General features: G+C 46.9%; 1 non-coding gene and 1 pseudogene across 1 annotated transcript; one reads left to right on the top strand and one right to left on the bottom strand.

The window, feature by feature from the left end:
• The first annotated feature begins 1219 nt into the window (after positions 1-1219).
• Positions 1220-2196, top strand: LOC116284693 (dolichyl-diphosphooligosaccharide--protein glycosyltransferase subunit TMEM258 pseudogene; annotated as a pseudogene).
• A 17163-nt stretch (positions 2197-19359) lies between these two features.
• On the bottom strand, positions 19360-19432 carry TRNAT-AGU (transfer RNA threonine (anticodon AGU)). The gene has a single exon. It is a non-coding gene; the product is annotated as a tRNA-Thr (tRNA).
• Positions 19433-19919: the final 487 nt, after the last annotated feature.

The following is a 19919-nucleotide window of genomic DNA, read 5'->3' as shown; positions in this document are numbered from 1 at the left end:
TTAGGGGAAGAGTGGCACTTTTTACATCTTTGCAGGTCACTTTGGTTTGTGACTGAAGTTGGAGACGACCGGATTCTCATATCTGCTTCTGCATTCAGTCTGTGCTATGTGCTTTCGAGTGACGTAGATGGAGGAAAATCTGGCTTCAGATGGATAGGTAGTCGGGAAAAGAAAGTATTGTAACAGCCTTTTAGTTGTGGATATTCTTCTCTGATGCTACACCGGAACTCAACAAGTAGTCGTTTAAATGTTGGTTGCAATCTGAAACCACGTCAATACTCTATTTCATTAAAATCCATTGGTCTGCCTTGTGCTTTGGACGGGTCTTTTACCGACACCTCAGAAAGTGCTTAAAAGAAGAATATTAGGTGAAAGAATGTTCTATATTCCTGCACCTATCCAGGAGCAGGGCTGTGTCAACCAGCTGTTGCTACAGTAAGAAACACCCCCAACCACTCAATGGTTTAAAACAGTAAAGGCTTCTTTCTTGCTTGTATTACTTGCTTGTATTATATTACCTGGTGGCAGCTCTGGGGGTGGGGGGACATCTGGAGAATGAGTATTGGAAACAATAATATAGTTGCTAAAGTTCACTCTGAGGGCGGGGTGTGGTCCCAGGCGGCTAGATGACTTGGTGCATTTGACTATCTCTTTTGCTTATGGGGTCCCCAAAGGCCATCTTACAAGAATGCTCTTGCCAGAATTGAGTCATTGGCTTGTACGTAAATGCAGAGCCCTCCTTCTGTGATTCATTCCAAAAGAAGGCCCAAGAAACCATGGCCTTTTCACCCCAGGAGCACAGAGCTTGACTGAGGGTTGCTCAAACCTGACTGAAAGTGTTATGTTTGGGGCCCATGAGTGCAGCCCCGCGTGGTGCTCTGGGGGAGTCCTGGCCATGATAGTTCCTTCAACCACCATTACCTGAATCATATGATGGGAAAGGGGGCTTGTTACCATCACAGGTTCCTGGACCACCCTTGGAACTTTTGGCTGTGGGGCCTGCGATTTTCAGCTTTTCTTGCCCACTCTGAAGAGAAGGGACATGTTAATCATAGAAAGTTAGAAAATGAGCTATATCACAAGCACCTGCTCCTGGCTACTCTGCCCTGGCCTCTGTCCTTGTCGCCTGGGAGCACTTAGGAATTGGATCTGGGTGTTGCTCCTGCCGAAGTGTTCTTCCGGTGGTGGGCGGCCGATTACCCTGTACCTGCCTGGCAAAATGGAGCTGGAGGCCAGGAGCCCAGTGAACCCAGTTGCCTTTCCCCACCTGACCGCGGTGCTCTTGGCCACTGGCATGTTCTTCACTGCCTGGTTCTTCCCATACCAGGTCACCTCCTCCAGGTACACTCGGGGCACCTACAAGGAGCGCCTCATTTCTTTGGTGACCTCACTCCCCATGGGCTTTAGGGCCCTCGTCCTGCTGCTCTGCTTTGGCATCTTGGTTGGCTGGAGTGGGAGGCAAGATGTTTTCCCCCCAACTCCACTGGGTGGCAGCCTCTGGGATACACCCATGGGTTCCAGCCAGGCAGCTTCACTGAATCCCTGCTTTTGTAAATTTTTTTTTTTTCACTATTGCTGGAAATATCCCGCTGGCTGCTCACAATAAAAGCAGATGTGTGACCAAAAAAAAAAAAAAACAAAGAGAGAGAGAGAGAGACTGGACCTGGGGTGGATTCATTGTCCAGCCATGCACTAGCCTGAGTATCACTGGAGACTTGGGTGAAACAACTCCAAACTCTAGGGAACTTTCTTACCCGAAGGTGACATCTGTGACCCGGCCAGGTCACCATCTCAGTGGCCATCCACTCAGCTTCCCCATGTGGATTCAGTTGACTGCTTGCCTAATATTCAAAGGAAGCCTCTCACAATGGACTATTACCCTTCCCTGTCTCGGGCCCTTGAACCTTGAACCCCTGGTCTCTGGGTCTCAGCAAATCTTACTTTTGACAAGTGCTTCCTTAAAAAAAATCTCTCAACTACCAGAACGCCGCACGCACCAGGTTCGCTTTTGCTGGGTGATTCTGTGGGACCAGGGCCGTTGCCTCTTAACCACATCAGGTGATTAACGATGGCCCCTGGTCTGACTCCCCCTCCTCCCAACACTGGCGGAACTTTCTTCTTTTCAGGCCTACCAAGTTCAAGCAGCTCGGGGACACCTCCGTGGAGGCCCTGTTTGTGATCTGGAGTGATTTATAGCAGCACTAACACCTCTCACAACAGACAAATTGATACCCAGACACCTTTTCAGCGCCTCCCCTGAGAAAGAGGTTTTGACTCGAGGCCAAGATGTGGGAGGCAAGATGTTTCCTTTAACTCCGTTGGGTGGCAGCCTCTGGGATCACACCCGGCTTGGCCTGAAGTCCTGCGCGCTCCAAAGTCGTCTCTGCTTTTGACTCAGTTTCTGTCTCTGTCTTTATTTTTCAGTTTTGATTTGTGTGAATTCATTGTTCCTAATAAAAGGACTCACCCGAGGGAGCAGGCTTGGGTTCAGGGAGACGGAAGTTTGGAGCGCTGTTTATACCTCTTGGACTTCAGCCAGGTTCACGTTTCCTCCTTGGAGGACCCCATCAGTGATGCCCAAACACTTTTTCGTGGGAGGATGTGTAACATTATATGACTAAAATTCCCGTTACTTCCTCAAAGTTTATGCGTAAGACTGATGAGACACTCTCTGTATCGTCCCGTAAAAAGAAAGTCAGACGCCAGAGTTCTGGCAGTGGAAACTGTAAATGTGCTCAGCAAGAGAAATACTGAGAAAAGGTACACAAATGCACCTGGGGAGGGACTGACTTTCAAAGATCACGTAAGGTAAAATAAAGGCAGCGCTTTTCATCAGTGGAATCTCAATTTCCAGATCTTTACGTGGGATGATTTTAAAACATTTCTAAGTGAATACTTCAAAAAGGAACTAGGAAATGAACTGATTGCTGTGATGAAGTTTCCCCACCCCAGCCAAGAGGCAAGGGTTGGGAACAGGCCTGTTGTCTGCAGTTTCAATAGCAACAGAGAAACAGAAAGCTCAGGAAGTCCTTCTCCAAAATGCATGCATTCCTGCCTGCAGGTCCCGTTGTTCAGAAGCACTGATTATCAAGCCATCACCCAGCAGCTGTGAGGAAGGAACCTGGGGGTTTTAAATAAACGCCCAGGCAATCCTGTTGCAATAGGTCTTGTGTGTGGGAGCTGGAACACCGAGAAGGTCAAGATGGTGGCTTCATGTCCTGCGCTGCTGGTGGGAATGTAGTTTGGTGCAGCCGCTGTGGAAAACAGTATGAAGACTCCTCAAAAACCTGAAAATAGACTTACTTTAGGATCCAGCAATCCCACTTCTGGGCATATATCCGAAGGAAACTCTAATTCGAAAAGATACGTGCACCACAATGTTCATAGCAGCATATTTTTTTTTGCATTCTTGTTTATTAAAGTACAGTCAGTTTACAATGTTGTTTCAATTTCTGGTGTATAGCGTAATGTTTCAGTCATACATGTACATACTTATATTTGTTTTCATATTCTTTTTTATTACAGGTTACCACAAGATATTGAATATAGTTCCCTGTGCAACACAGAATAAACTTGTTGTTTATCTATTTTATATATAGTAGTTAGTATCTGCAAATCTTGACCTCCCAATTATCCTTTCTCACCCCCTTTACCCCCGGTAACCGTAAGTTTGTTCTCTGTCTGTGAGTCTTTTTCTGTTTTGTAAATAAGTTCATCTGTGTCTTTTTTTAAGATTCCACATATAAATGATATCATATGATATTTTTCTTTCTCTTTCTGGCTTACTTCACTTAGTGTGATGATCTCCAGGTCCATCCAGATGGCATTATTTTATTATTTTTATAGCTGAGTAGTATTCCACTATATAAATAAGCTACAAATTCTTTATACAATTATACAATTATTTGTTGATGGACATTTAGGTTGTTTCCATGTCTTGGCTATTGTAAATCATGCTGCTATGAACACTGAGGTTCATGTATCTTTTTGAATTAGAGTTTCCTCCGGATATATATTCAGGAGTGGGATTGCTGGATCACAGGGTAAGTTTATTTTTAGTTTTTTAAGGAAACTCTGTACTGTCTCCATAGTGCCTGAACCAATTTACATTGCCACCAACAGTGTAGGGGGGTTTCCTTTTCTGCACACCCTCTCCAGCATATATTTGTAGACTTTTTGATTATGGCCATTCTGACTGGTGTGAGGTGATACCCCATTGTAATTTTGATTTGCATTTCTTTAATAATAAGTGATGCTGAACATCTTTTCATGTGCCTGATTAACCATTTGGGTGTCTTCCTTGGGGAGATGTCTATTTAGGTCTTCCTCCCATTTTTTGATTGGCCTGCCCTGCTCCTTGCCCTGGGCCACGAGGATGGAAAGGATCCCTGAAAAGAGCATCTCTTCTCTCCAGGCTCATCTGGCCTCCAGAGCATCCCCGACAGAGCCTCCCTGCTTCTTTCCTTCAGCCACCTTTGCCCTCCTTACGTTATCACTAAGGCTGAACTGTCCTCCTTAAGCCAAGTCACCATCCAGCTCCCCTCCTGTTCCTGTGTCTGCTGGAGGGCCTTTGACTGGCTTCATAATTGACTCATATCAGGGAGTAAATTTTAAAAAGTAAATTACAGCTGCTGGATTTTCAAAATAGCTGTCCCCAGACCTTCAGACAAGTCCTTATCAACTCTTATTTAGCACCGTGTTCAAAACCTGTGTTGTCCTGGACAGTAGCCACTAGCCACACATGGCTATTTAAATTTAATTCAAGTTAATCACAATTAGATAAAGTGTAAAATTCAGTCCCTTGGCTAAACTAGCCAAACCTCGAGGACTCAGTAATGGTGAGTTGATAGTACACAGAGAAATTTCCATCATGGCAGAAAGCTCTAATAGTTCTATGAAGTTATATCACAATTCCTTTTGTCTATGTGGGGACCCCAATCCCTGCCCTCACGGGGTGTACTGAACCACTGAAACTCACCACTGTGAGGATGTTTAGTATAGAGACCAACAGCGTTGTTTTCTTCAACATTCTCTGAAGGCACCCATCACTTAACAATCCAATTCAATAACAGATGCTTGCTTGTCTTGAGCCATCAAGAATAGTTAATATACTTTAAGAGGCAACGGGGATGTCCCTTTTAGAAAGGTTACTGTCAAAGTAGCTAAAACAACTGGTTTCAATTATTTGAAAAAAATCTGGGTTGCCTACTCTTTTTCTTTTTCTTTCTAAGTTGGATAAGTGTCATTTTATATGTAAAGAGAGAAAAAGAAAAGAAAGAAACCCCTGTCATTTTAAAAGCTCTTTCTTACTGATGAGTTTACCCTGACCTTTCTTTCTATTTCTTTTCATGCTGCTATAATTTGCTTTTCAGCTCTGTCCCTTGATGCAGCATGATTCTGGATAAGTCATTTGAACTTTTTTATGTCCCAGTCAGAAGGTGAAAGAGAAACAGAACTAATACAGACATAACCGTGGGTGGCATAAATTTTATCAGCAAAGTGCCTGAGAACCAGTACAGCGGCTCTGAGAGCAGACTGAGGCAAGCGGAGACCAGGTGGGATTTGATGAGTCCACGTGATTTCTCTTCTTCCCTGTTCTCTTTCCTGTCCCTCACTCAAAACCCCTAATGAATTCTCTTCTTACCCTTCATAACTGGTGAAAAACACAGAAGCCAAGCAGTACCAAGCTTAAATATTTCCTTAGAGAAAAATTCAATTCTGATAGTGAAAAAAAAATTGTGTCAAAACAGGTGAGGAAGAAATTAAGTGTAGAACACTTCAGAGCTTGGCATACATAATTCTTTCATGTGATGGAAGGAGTTCTGTGCAGGGAAGGGGAGACATATATCTAAACTTCTTTTTTAAAGTGTAGGTCAGAAGCCCCTAATTTAAAATTGATGCCAAAGACAGAGTTCAAGATCACTGATGGATGGGAGAAAGAGCGAGGTAGTAGGGGGAACACACAGCATTTGGAAACAGGCAAAAATTGGTCAAATTCCAGCACTAACACTTATGAGCTCTGACACATGATCTAAGTAACTTAACCTCTCTGTGTCTTAGTTTACTCACTGGGAAAATACCAAGAGGGTTAGTGAGAGTACCTACCTGCAGGGCTGTTACAACTGTTCAGTGACATAATCAAGAGAACACCAGCTGTTGTAACACTTAAATGCCAACAATCCAGTGGTTTAGTATAATTAAAGTTTATTTTTTGTCTGCGTAATTGACTAAATAGGGAGAGCAGGAGGGGTTCCTCCACGTGGTGATTCAGGGATCCAGGCTTCCATCCTGTGACTCCCCCAGCTACCTGGAATCTCAAGCCCTCTGATTTTAGGTGACAAAGGCGAGAGAGTGGAGAAGCCTTGCCTGTTTCTTTAAAATCCTTAAGAGGTGAGATTGTGTCCACTGATGAGCACCTGGATGACAAGAGCGCTGAGAAATCTAGTCTCCACTCAGCAGCCACCTGTGGGCAGTAACTTTACACCCTTGAAGGGATGCCAAATGTTGCTGGTCATTTTGCCACCATGCTCAATCATTGGTAGCCGTGCTCACATTAGTTGGTACGAAACACTCAGTCCAATAAACAGTGAGTGGTTTTGTTGGGTAAGAACACTGTGCTGTAAAATGCCAAAGGGTAAGAGAGACAATTCAAAACCCAGATGGTAAAACTTGATGAGTGAACTAGTTTGTAAGGTTCAATAGTATCTTGGACCCTGTTTTATTTGAGCGTCTTTGAAACCAAAGAGTGTAATGCTTTTATTAATCCATCAAAGATTTATTATAGTGATTATATGCAAGACACTGGGCTAGGCGTTGGGTGTGGGTTGGAAAGGGGGTGCACAGGTGAGTAAGACCTGGACTTGACTTCAAAGAGTTCACGTTAGGATAGGGGTGGAAGAGCTGCACAGTCAAAGAACCACAAAGACAGGCAGCGTAGGCAGTGCCCAGAGACGTGCAAAGTGCTATGGGATTTGAGAAAGGGCGGGATGATTTCCATCCAGCGTGATTCAGAGAACATTCCAGACACTCAGTGTGTGAGTCTGTCCTTGTCCACTTCCCCCCTGAGACCATCTCTACTCGCTCCATAGAAACTCTCAACTTTGTGCTCCGATGTCCCATCTGCCCCATCCCTGCTTTCATAGCTCAGAGTCCTTTCTGCCTCTGTATCTGTGGTTTATTTCTCCTCCCTGGCAGGGCCTGGGTTTCCAGACTCCACACCCTTTCCTGGGTGGCCTCATGGCAGCTCTCAAGAGCTCCACTCCAAGGGGCTGTACCTCCTCGATATGTCCTGGGGTCCCAGATGCCACCCAACCTCCTTGGATCTTTTCTACCTTGGAGTTGGGGGATGGACCACTTCATAGATAAAACTGCATTTGAATTAGGTCTTGAAGGATGCACCGAATTTTGTTAAGTAGAGAGGAGGCTTCTGTGCCTGTCATGCCTGACTCAGCAAAAAGGTCCTTTGTTGTTACTTTCTCAATTTAACTGCAATCTTTTCAGCTTCATCTTTGGAAAGGCTCTTATAGACCAGGCATTGAACTGATTGCCAAGGACACTGCGATTAGTAAGATATGGCAATTCCTGTGACGTAAGCAGGGCAGTTGGTGTTGCACCCATTTTATGGATAAGGGAGACGGAGGCTGGGAGACCTCGTGTGACTTCCCCACGTTTAAGTGGGCTGGACGGGATCCTCTCTGGTTCTCCTCAGCCTTAGTCCAGGGCTCCTTTACCATGTCACAAAATACCATGGGGGTCCAAATGAAGGAACAGAACGTTGCAAAATTCAATTCCATTCAGTAAGACATAATGCCTTGTAAGAAGCGTTGCAGTTCTTGAAAACTGGATTGTAAAACCTGCAGCACTCAAATAAATACACCTCTCGATCACTATTTGCTGCAGAAGTGAAGGACAACATTGATGAATTAATGAGGGCACAGTGCCGTGGGTGCTCCTTGGATCAGAATGTACAGGCGAGTTCATACCCTGTCTGTTCAAAAGCAGATGCTGACGCTGACAGTCTAGGCTGTAGCGTCCGGGACAAAAGGTCCTTGGCTTTTGCTTTTTTGATCCTCATCTGCCCCAGGAGGCAAGATCTGAAACACCTGGCGGATGTGTGCCTTGCTCAGGTTAGCTGAAACTGACATTTTATTTCAGTTCTAAAATCCTCCCTCCTCTCCACATTCTCGGGGTGGGGGTGGGGGGAGGGAGGCCTCCTTGTGAGACCAGAGTAGAAGGTTTCACTGAAGAATGAAAAGGGATTGAAAGAGAGGGAGGGGTTTGAAAGCAGAGTGGTTGGATGGAGCATAAGAAACTGGCCGTCCTAAGTCCAAGGGGCGACTTTGAAAACCATAGGGCTGTGAAGCCCATGCAAGGGATGGGGGCAGGAAGCGGGGAGCCAGGAGGAGCAGCTTTAGGGTGTTTATTGTGAGATAACTACAAAGCCTTAAACACAAGCAAAATATTTGGAGCAGCTAATAGCAACACTGAGCAGTCGTGGTTCGAGATAGAAGTCAGAGAAATGGAAAAAGAAGTCTTCTGAAATGAAGACTGACCAAGTTGACTCCTATCCCAGGTCTCAGAACCTGTCTTATGGGCGGAAACACCACCCTTGCCTGGTTTAAAAAAAAAAAAAAAAAGTCGTGTTTTCTTCTTTGGGACCAAGCTGCATCCCTTCCATCCCGGGAGGCTGCGACCGGGCGGTATGAAAGAGCCTCTCTCAGTTCCAGCCGCGAGCGCTGTTTGAAAAGACCACTTTTCTTAAATGCTCCATATTTTGAAAGGTAACAAAAATCTATATTTGAGATTAGAAAAATAAATGAGCAGGAAAACAGTTCAACAGAAAGAGGCTCACATGGCGGTTGGGAGGTGGCCTCTGAACTCTGAGCCTCCCGAGGGCGGGGCTCCAGCTGGGGCAAGTGATGGTTTCAGCTGAAACTACGGACAAATAAATGCACGACTGATGGGGAAGGAAACCCCGACTCTTGGCTCCGCTGAAGAAGTGGGAAGCGGAAACAGGGCGCCTGCCTCAAATCAGGCTGTGAGCGCCATGGCGCACCCAGAATGTCTGGAGGCGGAGCTTCCTGGTTCTCTTCTCTTCCGCCAGAGGGTGCGGGGGCAGTGGCAGCTTCAGCAGAGACAGGTGGCAAGGAAGGGGTTGGGGGTGGAGAGTGCATCCTTGGGATGAACGTCAAGAGGAGAGGAGATCCTTCACTGATGCAGCAATCAATTGCTGAGTTCCTGGTCTGTGCCAGGCAGCAGTGGGGACCCTGGGGGAGGGGACGGCCATGAACCAATCAGACAAAACCCCCCACCCTCATGGTGCTTCCACCCCCTTGGAGTAGGTGAGAGAGACAATAATAGATAAGCAATCCTCTGGTCCATATAGGCCATGCCTCGAATTTGGGCTTTTACTGTAAGTGAGATGGAGCCTCTGGAGGTGAACAGATCCAGGACAGGATCCGAGGTCAGTTAGACAGGATCACGCAGTGTGGACATAGGTTGAATGAAAATCTCTTAACACATGGGTGAGAACGTGGCACTTAATAAATGTTCACTGCTGCAGCTATTAAAACATGGTGGGGAGAGGGGCTCACCAGGTGGTAGATGGTTTCCTGTGACATGTGTGCAACACTTTCCCTGGCTCCTCACCTGTGGGTCCTAATAGAACACGAGGAAATCAGATAGTATGACTGGGGATTCATTCCTAGGCCCCGGGCCTGAAACTAGATCAGCAGGCGCCCAATTTTGTGATCAACTCCTCGGTGGAAAAAGGATATGCTGAGCATTTCGCGTTTGTCAGGTGCTGACGCGGACACCAGGGATACAGTGATGAACAGAACGGATGGGTTCCTGCCTCACAGGTGTCATCTGACCGACATCTCCTCTGGGTGGGGCATGAGATGACAATCAACACACAACTCTGAAGGGAGTCATCCCACTCTTAACGGTGAGAAGTTAAACAAAAGATGAGGGCAGGCTGCCCTGGAATGCCCTGCAGGGGGACCTAAGCTGGTCATCTCCAGGGGCTTCTCTGATGGACATTTAGGGCTGAGACAGGAAAGAGAGAGAAGAAGGGGGTCTGGTGGAGAGTAAGGTGGGAGGGGGAACACATGCAAAGGCCCTGTGGCAGGAAGGAGGAAGTGAATGCCATTGCCTGGAGAGCAGAGAGCCTGGGCCAAAGGCAAGGAGGAGTCTGAAGAGGTGGGCAGGGTAGGTCAGGTGGGACCTTCTGGCATCTGGGGATTGAGGTCTTTATTCTGAGTGCTTTGGGCAGCACTGAAGGGCTTTCAGCAAGGAGGTGACCTCATCAGATTTGCATTCACTCTGGCTGAGTGTGGAGGGTGGCCTGGAGGGGGACCAGAGTGGGCTCCTGGCCTGTTGGGAGGCCCCTGCGGCATCCAACTGGTCAAGTTGCTACACAGTGAGAATTAAGGTGCAACAGGAGAGTCCCCCCAAATGTCACCTGCTCCCACTGGCTTAAAAGCCCTCCTGATTAGTATCCCTCATTTGGCTTCTAGCCCTGTTAAGGTGTCCATTTCAACCCAATTATCATTTGAACCAGTGCTGTTAGCTGTTGATACAAAGATCAGGGGTGTTGAATTTAGCCTGGCTTGGAACCCCAATTCTGCCCCTTCCTATCTTTATGGCTTGGAAAATCTCTCTGATCACAATTCCTCATCTCCTAAAATGCTCAAAATTACACTTGGGAAGATTAAATGAGATAATGATGAAGGGTCTCTCCCAATGCCTGCATAGGTAGGCAACTCACCAAATGCTAATTTCAGGCTATTCAAATGAATCATCATCTAATGAGAACTAGTCTCTTAGTTAATAGAATAGTTTCTATTCCACAAAAGCCCCCGAGAGAGAGTGAGAAACGTGATGGTGTGAGATATTGGAGACCGTGACCTTCAGCGTGGGCCTGAACAGCCCACTGGCACTCTGAGAATTGAAAATGTGGATGATGTCAAAGAGACTGGAGTGAAAGTTATTGAACAAATGCGTGATATAACCATTGAATGATTGAAGTGGTTTCTCTTTCTTCTCACACTCATTTCTAAGGTTAATGAACATTTCCAAAGGAACGAATACCATCAAAATCTTAAACAGCAAAATGGTTCTTTAAGTATGATAAGATTGGGCTCTGTATTTCAGGTTTTACGGAGTGCATGTTTGGATGTCTGCAAATATGTATTTATCATTCATTCATTCAGCAAATAATTGATTCTCTCTTCTGTTGCTGACATGATGCTCGGTGCCACCTAACAGTGACAAGACTTGGTCCCTCATGTCTGTTTCTTCCACAAGAGACTTTCTGACTTGATTCCTCAGTTAGAAACCCAAGAGCAGAACTCCGCTTCTTTAGTTTCACTTGGTATTTTAATTGTTCCTTTAAAGTGTCAAGATTTAATTGTGCATATCATTAGCTCTTAAATTACATTATCTTTCTGCTCAAACTCCTGCTATTTACACATTCAAATTTCAAATCCTTTTTCCTCCCTTAAAATGATGAGTCCCAGAGAATTCATCTTGTGAAGTTACAGAGAATGAAAATGCGGCTCAGAGCTAATTAAAAAGCAGACCAAACATACACACATGAATACATCAAAACTTGTATCCCCAGGTCCACAGAGATCCGTAACCCACATAAATCACTGGCTTCTGATCTTGAACATAAGACATGAGGTGGGGGGGTGATGTATTGCCACCATCCTCAGGATCACATCTCCCTTGTGCCAAATATTCTATCCTGATGTCCCAGCACCTCTGAAAAATGTGCAATTTTCAGAATCATGATAATACAGTAAATTTGCCTGGCAAACTGTAAAGTATGAGTCATGGTTCTATTTGTTCTGCAATTCTGAAAATTGCAAAAAATTTTCTCAAGATAGAAACTGAAAATTCTGAGTGTCACCCTCCTGGGGAGCCCTGACACGCTCACGTCAGACTGTTCTTCTCACCCACCCTCCACAGCTCTAATCACGCTATGCCAGGGGGTTACCCCACTGTTGAGTGCTCAGCAGCCAGCAGACTGCCTGCCCTGGGTCCCTTTCCAATGGGCCTCACATGCATCTTGCTCTTAGCCTGATCTCCTGTTTGCTGCCAGGCAGGGAGCTTGTGGTCCTGGAGGCGCCATTTCTCCCATCATCCTCCCGTCCTCCTATTCAGATGCCAGAGTCCAGCCCTTCCTCAACCCAGCTCTGCCCTGGCCAGCATCCTGAGGCTAGGATCTCCCCAACACCACTTACCTGGATTAAAACCAGGTTTTTAAGAACCGATTCACATTGGTTCCCTTAAGAACCTGGTGTTCGAAAACTGATCCATACTAATGTACTAATATGTTACTTCTTCCAAGAAGGAAGTGTTATCTTAAAGTGCCCTGGGTAGATGACACCTCAGTCCAACAGCTTTAGGGTTGTGTTTCATGGAGTTCTTCCAAGGATGTGCCTGAGGGTCACCCGACAGAGCTTGGAAGCCCTGCTCTCTACCCAGGATCCAACCAGGACCCTGCTGCTCGTATCTGCCTTCTACTTTGGGGCCACCCAGTGGGGTCGGTATTGGGTGGGTTACCCAGATTTGAGCAGCAGCTCCACCACCGACCAGCTGCTTTGATGTAGGGCGGGTCATTTAACCTCTCCATGCCTCAGTTTTGTCATCTGTGAAATGTTAACAGGAACAGTTCACTGCATCTATCTTACAAGGTTGTTGTTGGACTAAGTGAGTTAAAACATCTGGCACATAATACAGACTATTTAAGAATCTGCGATTATGATTTGACATGGGGTATTCTGCAAGATGTCACTTGAAGGAAGGTTTCCATTGCTTTCAAAAAAAAAAAAAGGTAAAAAATGTTTCCATTGCTTTTGGGATTTTGTTAACAAACAAAACCTCAAACTCCTACTAACTTCACTCAAAATATAATAACTTATTGGAATTCTGCCACCAAGGGTCGATTTCTCGGCGCCTCTGAAATCCTACCTAAGAGTAGGGCTGAGCTGGCTTTGGGTCGGCATGTAGACTCGCTCAACCAGCTCACACCCAGCATTCACACCCAGAGTTGCTGGCTTAGGGAGAGGGGTTAAGTGCAGTGTCTGGGGGCATTTTATTCTGTTACTCTATGAGGTTTTTAAAAAAGTTATATTAAACTAATGATATTAAACTCTATTCATGATGTGCAACTAGCAAGGGCCAATTGGCTTACGGTGTGATGAGGGGCCGTGTGAAGAAACATTCCCTGATTTTCAAGGAGAGAGGCCAGCTATGATGAACAAAGAATGCTGAGGCACATGCTTCTTTAGAGAGCTTTGAGACCTCACACGTGGCCTTCATGTCAGTGTTTGAGGGTCAGGGATAAACTTCCTTGGATGCCTGCAGTTCTATTCTGGTCCCAGAATAAGCATCTAAGTTTTGTTTTTCTCATATTCAATGCTAATGGGGCTATGACTTTGAATCTGGGTGCAACTATCACTCAGAGAAATTGTCAGTATGGGGGATGAATGTGGGCTTTGGAATTAGGGTCCCTCCCCCATACTGGTTGTCATGCCCATCACAGGCTCCTACCTCAGGGCCTTTGCACTTGTTCCTTCTGGCCTTTGCTGGCCTCAGATGCTCTGACCTGAGCCTATCTCCTCCTCCACCTCCCCAGGAGGCCTCCCATGCCCCAGGCCATGTTGGCTCTCCCACTTCAGAACCTAGGCCTTCTAGCTCTAAGCTAACAGTCTGGGGCTTGCCTCCCTCCCATGGGTTCCACAGTGTCCTCTGCTTACCCCACACAACACTTGGCACCCTGTGTGGCACTTGCCACATTGCATTATTGGTTTCCCCTGCACCCTTGTGAGGTCTTTGAAGGCTGGGCCTGTGCCCAGTTCCTTCTTGATTCTCCAGGGTCTGGTACAGAGCGTGACATGCAGTAGGTGCTTAATAAAAGCCCGTGAGAACAAACCAGCTCATTTTTCAATTGTGGGTGACAACATGTAATTGATCACGTGGCACGTGGCGTAGCTAATTTCTTGTTAGAAAATCTTGAGGTCTTCAAACCTGGAAACAATGGCTCTTTCTTCCTTCCCTTTGAACTTTTTAAAATATGTATGAACTCAAGTTTCTTATCATGTGACAATGTAACTCTCACTTGCATGAGCAGCTGGGCTGGGGTTAGAACCCTTGGAAATTGTGCTGCCGCTGAGTTGCTGGGGAAACACCTCCATGACGGTGGCTGAGGAACACGACCAGGAAGATGCACATCAGGGCGGGGCATGGTGAGGGTGGAGCCATGGCAGGGGCGGGGCCTGGGCGGGGCCAGGGTGGGGTCGGGGGAACCCAGGTCACCGCTGGCCCCGTCAGCACACGCCCCACACAGACCCCATACTCTACTGAGATGCTCTAAGTGGGGTCCAGAATATTCCATAGCATGAAATGCAGGGTCATTTGATGACAGGACTAGAATTAGGACGGACTCAATCCCTTTGTGTCTGATTTTGACTTAGTGGGTAAGAAGGGGATGTTTTCACAGGGTTTTATGGGATCTGAGAAATACTTTTTTGGTGTATATGCTGCTTTTTATACTACAAATAATATATTTATTATAAATACATATTTGTTAAAAATATATAAAATATAATTATGATATATTTAATAATATATTATATGATGTATATTGTTAAATATATTATATACACGTGGTTTTATTGGTAGAAGTCCAGACCCATGGTGCCGTTGGGTAGACCAGGAAGCAAATTTTAGGCAGCCTCTCAACCCACCCCCGGCCTCATGACATTTCTTTGTGGGCCAGGCTTAAGCCGCACAGGTATCAGAATGTTAATCCTAAAGGAATTCCCGCAGCTTGTGGAAAGAGAGGGTTTTCTTATACACCGCTGTCTCTAAACTCAGAAGAACACTGTGGTATTATTTTCTTGGAAAAGTAAGATAGTAGCTAACATTGAGTGAGCGCTTGCCAGAGGCCAAACACAGCGCTAAGTGCTTTCACACAGATTATTTCATTGATTTCTGGCCATAATCCATCTATAAAAGATGAGGAAATGAAGTGTCACAGGGTCTAGGTGACTTGTATAAAGTTATCCAAGCAGAAGCTCACAGGGCTGGGATTTGAACCAACATCTGGCCCCAAAGCCTGGCTCTTTCTTCCCCGCCACACACGGGCCTTCCCAGTGAATATAGACTGTGGCTGTGTTCTCCAGACAGTTCCGAGCTCTGGAAAATACTGTGAGAATTCTCACTCAGAGAGGCTGGCAAATACGCCATCTTGTGCTGGATAATTTCCTCCATTTCTTGCTCCTTGGTGTCTGCAGCTTGGAGACCAATCTGAGGGGACGGAATCTCACCTACAACCTTCATGGTTTTCCGCTGCTTTAAGACAGCAGCCGTCCTGCCCTACACAGCTTCGCTTACCAGGACAGAAGGTGTCCCGGCCAGAGGTCTCCACCTCCTGCTGCCCTCCCTCCTCTCCACCCAGCGTGGGAAAGCCTGGGGCGTGAGGATGCTTGTGAGGCCAGATCCAGCCACCTTCTTGAAACCTAAGCCTTAAACGGACCGTTTACAAGGAAAAGAGCCCTTCGGTGGAAATTTCACGGTGAAGTTGCAACGGCTGTGCCCTCTTCCGCCCCCCCAGGCCCCCACCGTGGGCACACACAGCCAGGGCCCATCTCGACATCTTTACTGTCATCTTTAGCTCTGCAGACCTGAAGGGAGAAATCATAGGAGCTGGAAATTACGACAAACCCTTTGCTGTCAGTTGTGGTCCTGAGGCCGGCTGAGTCTTGTTCTCAGAAGATGGTGAAAGATTGTAGACCAAGGCTGCCAACCAACCTCCAACTGAGGAGGAGGATTTGAGTCTCATGGTCAACATGGGAAGGAAAATGAGGCCGTTAGGAAATAGTGAACAGAGGTGGGGGATGCACTTTTATTTCCTGAAAAGCCTTCTGTAGCGGAAGAGGCACACGGCCAGGGTCTCGGGCAACTGCGATGGACTTTGAAAGTTTGCTCTGGGAAAGGAGAGACAGGGCAGTGAAGGGGAAACCCCACCTGGGACATAAGAGAATTTTGAGCTGGTAAAAAGTTGTTGATCGTGCCAGGTTCCAACTTTTGACAGCTGCTAAATAAGGCACCTGAGAAAATAGCTTCAATTTGATCATTTGGAAGGGGAAAGGGAAAATTCAACAGGGCTAACGGCCCAGAAAGAGCACAAGGGGGTTTCCTGGGCCTGCACGGAGGCTTCTAACCGTGACTCATCCAGTTCGGGTGTATGGAGAGATCTGGGTCCTGCAGGGACGATAAAGACCCACTTCCTGCCCTCTGAGCTTGGGCACTGAGAAGGACGAGCTTCCTGTCAGGAAACTGGCTCTGTGCAACATCTCCCTCTACTGGATTCTCATGGAAACCGGACCCCACGGGCCCTCTGCAGCCTTAGCCTCTTCAGAGCTTTTCTACATTAAAATGTATTTTGAGGTTGGCCAGGGCGATTTCTCCTGCCCTCTCCACAGGTCCTTGGATTACAAACAAACATTTCTCTAAATGCACACACACCCAAGAAGAAGAAGACAGATGCAGGAGAGATGAATGAATGAGGCTGGGGCAGCATGGAATTTTAGGGCTTCAGAAGACGGTCTTCTTTCCCTAGTGGGGGTTTGAGGATCAGAGACGGGTAGCTACTTGCCAAAGACACACAGCTGGTCAAAGGCAGCACTGGGACTGAAGCCTCCTCTCTGACACCCACTATAGTGCTCTTTGTCCCGTAACAGAGTGACTTGTAAATATTCGGGGTGGCTGAATCTCGAGAGAGGCTCTAGTAGGAACCACAGGGCCAGTCTAGAAGGGAGGTGGTCTTTTAGGCTCTTTCTTTCTCAAGGTCTCCAGGTCTTCAGTGACCCACAGACCAGGAGTCCAGGCAGAACCTGGGTAACGTGTGAAGCATCTCTGTGCCCTCCTTGTCTACCGCAGGGTCTGGACTCTCCCCTGTCAGAGTCACTGCTTCTAGACCAGTGCTGCCTAGCCGGACTGATGGAAATGGTCTACATGTGCAAGGTCCAGTATGGTAGCCACTGGTCACATGGGACTACTTAGCAACTCGAAATCTGGCTTCTAAGACTGAGAAACTAGTGTTAAAGTTTAATTTTAATTAGTTACAAATTAAATATCCACCTGTATCTTACCTAATAGCACAGCTTTAGAAGGGCCTATGGACAAATGTCCATCACTTCACCAACAAGGTACAGTTCCTTGATTGGGTGATTATCAGGGCTGAGTGAATCCCAGAGGGAGACCCAGGACGGGTCAGGGCAGCTTGTACAAATGGCACTGGGACCAGAGCTCCGGGGCTGTGATTTGTAATCCTGCTTCTACGGCAGAGGAGCTGCTCAGGTTGGGGAGAGACCTAACTCCTGGGACTCTATTTCCTTATCTGAAAAATGGGAAGAATTAGTGGTTTTTGCCCCTTTTGCCACTAAGGAGAACTGTCATTATTTTTTTCCACCATGGACTCCTTGTTTAGAAAAAAATAGTTTGTCAGTGCTACAAACGGTGCTCATTAAAGCAGTAATTGCTGTGTCTTAAAATGTGCTACTCAGAACCTCTGTCAGCACCAGCTAACCAGAGCAGTCACATTGAATTGATACAGTTCCATCTAAAATAGACTGAGATATAATTAGCTCATCTGGTCTCCGGTGGGGCACACGTATATTTTATGAATGGCTTTTTAAAATAGAGTCTCTCTGTACCCACATGTTGCCTGCCAGGATGTTCAGGAGGCCCAGGGACCCAGGTCAGAATCCAGATAAGATGCTCGCTCAGTCCCACCTGGGGCTCAGAGTCCTGGGGCTACGGAGGCTTTGACGAGTTTCTGGGGCGCGGCTGAGCTGGTAGTGCACTTCCTTGGTAACCTGGGCCTTGGTGCGGGGAGGCTGGTGGAATGCAGACGGAAAAACCATGCAGGGGATCGCGCCTGCTTCCCCCTTCTGCATAGGGCACTGCCTGGGGGCCTCCGGGAGATGCCAAAGCCATCGGTCCAGAGCTGCCTGCCACCAGTGACTGTATCAGGCCGTTCTCCCTTTCCTCGGAGCACTGCCTCCACCAGCAGGGGACAGAGCACAAGGCAAAGGGCCATTTGCTTCTCAGCATGCGACCCTCCCAGGCTCGTGCAAGTGCCCCAGAGAGGGTGGTGGGAGGAAACGCGGAGCAATGAGGCGGAACTTGAGGCACATTTACACAGGAAGCTGTCGGGAAGCTCCCTCTCCCTCGGAGGGTCTCTGAGGGTGGAATGGTTTCTTTGAAGGACAGACGTTCAGGTTGAGCTAACATCTGTGCAGCCCCTCCGCGTGCGAGCCTCCGTGTCCTCCGTGTCCTCCGTGGAGCCTCCCAGCAGCTCCCTACGAGGAAGAAGGTATCTGCCCACCCTGCACGTGAGGAGGCCAAGGGGCCAGCTGAGGTTACGAGGTTATTCAGCTGATAGATGGCAGCTCTGGGGTTCACACCCAGGACATCCCAGGACCCAGCCCCGGGGGATACGTCAGAGCCCTCTAAGGAAAAGCACAACCTGTGACCATCTGATTGTTCTTATTCTGGTACCAGGTTGGCAAGGAATGCCCTCTTCAGCCCTCTTTGGTACCCACACCATCTGTCCTTCCCCGGTGGCTGCTGATTTGTGGATACAAGTCTCCATTCCTCAGAAAGCTTTCTCACAGTCTAATTTTATTCTCCCAAGAATGCCGGCAGGGAGATGGAGCCAACCTCTTTGTTCCCATTTTACAAATGCGTAAACTGAGGCCCCCCCAGGGTATGCTATGACTTTGGCATTGATTTCAGGGTTGGATTGGCTAAATGAAAGGGAACTCTTCTGGCTGGTACATTGGCCCTTTTGACCTTCTCTGGAGCCAAAGTGTCCATCCTGCAATGTCTGTCTGACACCCTGTTGGTGTTGGTGTTGGTGGTAAAGAGGTTTTTATTCACTCTAGTTTTGATAAAGAATCAGTGCTACAGCCTCCCCAGTTTCTGTAGTGCTGACAGAGAATTCAAAATCTTTAGATGGTTCCGAAATCTTGCAAGAAGCAGATCTTCCTAGTGTTTGTTCCCAGTCTGCATGCATACCCTCAGAGAGGTACCGCCTCTCAAGGTCAGGTGCTAGCTTCGCTACACTGCAGTAATCAAAGCAGCTAGGAAGAACAAAGGTGTTTTTGAAAAATCACAGCACTCTGGGTCCGTGTGGGGACTTCAGTAACAGTAACCCATCTTGTCTGTTCAGGCTGGGACTTGACAGAGCCCAGTCCACAGGGCTGCTCATATGTACATACTTATTTATTTTAAAAAATTGGGGGGGGGTAATTAGGTTTATTTATTTACTCATTTATTTAATGGAGGTACTGGGGATCAAACCCAGGACCTCATGCATACTAGGCATACACTTTACCACTGAGCTATACCCTCCCTGCTAATTTTTAAATAAACTTTAACTGTGCATCTACTATTTGCCAAAACTTGTCTGAGGCCCTTGCATCATTCCTTTGCATAAGGCTCATGTTTAATTTGGGTTTTGTTTGGGGAGAGGACGTGAGCATCTGGAATCGGATTAAAATACTCATAGCCCTCTCTTATGCCTTCTTAACTTTTCAGATTTATTTCCCAGGAGATGGTGTTCAATTGTTTGATTTTATGATTTGAGATGATGAAGGACTTTTTTTTTTTTTTACATTAAATGCTTGCCAAAGAGGTGTGTTCTGCTGAGGGTGTACATCAGGCTGGAATGAGCGTCTGCGGTGAGGGCAGCTTAACCAGGGGGAGGGGACGGCAGTATTAATAAACTGAGATCATAGAGTGATGGGGGTGAGGAGCTCAGGGCCTTTGTTGGAGAGATATTAATGGGGATCATGCTTACATTCTTAGCTGCAGAAACTATTTGATCTCCTGAGCATAGC

The sequence above is a fragment of the Vicugna pacos genome, chromosome 20 (genome assembly GCF_048564905.1).
Source record: "Vicugna pacos chromosome 20, VicPac4, whole genome shotgun sequence".
NCBI lineage: Eukaryota > Metazoa > Chordata > Mammalia > Artiodactyla > Camelidae > Vicugna > Vicugna pacos.
The sequence above is the reverse complement of the archived record's forward strand: the minus strand, read 5'-3'. Positions and strand labels throughout refer to the sequence as shown.